The 2,133-nt window shown below is 55.2% G+C and overlaps 1 long non-coding RNA gene across 1 annotated transcript in view; it reads right to left on the bottom strand.

The window, feature by feature from the left end:
- LOC142484027 (uncharacterized) overlaps window positions 1-1,780 on the bottom strand; it is a 12,055-nt gene extending 10,275 nt beyond the window's left edge. Inside the window, exons 1-2 of the long non-coding RNA XR_012797536.1 lie at window positions 1,476-1,780; window positions 76-253 (exon numbers count right to left, since the gene is read on the bottom strand). This is a non-coding gene — a long non-coding RNA (uncharacterized LOC142484027). The remainder of the gene's footprint in view (window positions 1-75; window positions 254-1,475) is intronic.
- Window positions 1,781-2,133: the final 353 nt, after the last annotated feature.

Below are 2,133 nucleotides of genomic sequence, written 5' to 3'. Positions count from 1 at the left end.
ACACACACACACACACACACACACACACACACACACACACCTCTATCACACACTCTCTCACACTCTCACACTCACCTGTCTCGCGGTCTCTGTAATTGTCTCACACGTGGAAACAGCCGCAGATGGTGGGTGGTACAGACGCACTTCCGCTCCGTCGCGCTCAGTGTTGTCACTTCCTGTCACGGAGCCAATTCTGCTGCCATCTTATGTGTGGCGTCAAATCCCTCAGCGGCGGACACTCTCTTACTGAGCACTGGGTGGAGGTACATAGGGGATTACCGGCGCGGAGGCGGCAGCTGCCGTTATTCTCCCCGGATAATATCCCAATACATCCCATAGAACATACGTCCGCCACACCAAACATGGCGGCGACGACATCGCCACACCAAACATGGCAGCGACGACATCCGCCACACCAAACATGGCGGCGGTGACGACATCCGCCACACCAAACATGGCAGCGACGACATCCGCCACACCAAACATGGCGGTGACTGCATCTGCCACACCAAACATGGCGGCGACCTGTGTCACTGAGGGGGGAGGGAGAGGGAATGTCTGACCTGTGTCACTTGGGGGGGGGGAGGGAAGGGTGTCTGGCCTGTGTCACTGAGGGGGAAAGCCGGGGCCTGTAACTCGGGAAGCAGGGGGTCCCTGAGGCTGAAATCAATGTGGTTCAGCTCAGGAGACCCCCTGCTTCTGAACACTACTAGTAAAAATACATTAAAGCTGCTTTATTACCATAGCGGATCGGATAGCCGCTACGATAATTAATTATTGTTTATTGATACTAGTGTTTTGTCACTAGTGTAGATGTGCAGGGGGTCTCCGTAGCAGAACCGCGTTGGTTTGAGGTCCGGGGACCCCCTGCTCCCCGAGATACAGGCCCCGTTATGGGGTGCCGGTATCCCTCTGCTTTGTTTACATCTCACGGTCACGTGATCGGGACATTTAAATGCAGAGGGATACCCATAACGGGGCCTGTATCTCGGAAAGCAGGGGGTCCCCGGACCTGAAACCAACGCGGTTCAGCTCCGGAGACCCCCTGCACATGGACACTATGAATAAAAATGTTATTAAAAATATTTTTTTCTGCCGAGATTTGCGCAGAGAGAGATGTCGGATCTCTCTCTGCTGCAGGCTGATCTCGGCAGGGGAGCCCTCGGCATGCAGACTGTCTCACCACCGGCAACTCGCCATGTTTGGAAATGTTGCTCTGGGAGGGATTCGGACATTCCTGCATACTGCGAGGGCAACACGAAAAAAACATGGCGAGTTCAAACCCCTGCCGAGAGCGCCTTTCCGACCTTTACTGCATCGAGCCCTTAGTGAGAGCTAAAGTTGAGTCTTCTAACAAATCATCAAGGCTTTGGAAAAATAAACTTTTGGGCCAAAAGCTGGCAAAATAGCTACTATTTATGGCCAAGCTTTATGTTGGTTTTTGTAAGAGATATTAGTATTAAATAGATTGGTACCTATTCTGCTGCCGGGTATCCGTCTTCTTCTACGGCTCCCGCGGCGGATCTGCTTCTGCGCCGCGGGTCTTTTCTTGGTGTAACGAGTCTGGAAGCAGGAACAGTTTGACATCTGACTGGGGAGCACCAACAGCCAGGTTATACACTCATTGGCAAGGCATGGCACCAAGGGCGTGGCACGCCCCATAGGAATGGCACCATGGGCGTGGCATGCCCCATAGGAATGGCACCACGGGCGTGGCATGCCCCATAGGAATGGCACCACGGGTGTGGCATGCCCCATAGGAATGGCACCAAGGGCGTGGCACACCCCATAGGAATGGCACCAAGGGCGTGGCACGCCCCATAGGAATGGCACCACGGGCGTGGCATGCCCCATAGGAATGGCATCAAGGGCGTGGCACACCCCATAGGAATGGCACCAAAGGTGTGGCATGCCCCGTAGGAATGGCACCAAGGACGTGGCATGCCCCATAGGAATTGCACCAAGGGCGTGGCACGCCCCATAGGAATGGCACCACGGGTGTGGCATGCCCCATAGGAATGGCACCACGGGTGTGGCATGCCCCATAGGAATGGCACCAAGGACGTGGCATGCCCCATAGGAATTGCACCAAGGGCGTGGCACGCCCCATAGGAATGGCACCACGGGTGTGGC

This window comes from Ascaphus truei, unplaced genomic scaffold (genome assembly GCF_040206685.1).
Source record: "Ascaphus truei isolate aAscTru1 unplaced genomic scaffold, aAscTru1.hap1 HAP1_SCAFFOLD_430, whole genome shotgun sequence".
In the NCBI taxonomy this organism is placed as follows: Eukaryota; Metazoa; Chordata; class Amphibia; order Anura; family Ascaphidae; genus Ascaphus; species Ascaphus truei.
The sequence above is the reverse complement of the archived record's forward strand: the minus strand, read 5'-3'. Positions and strand labels throughout refer to the sequence as shown.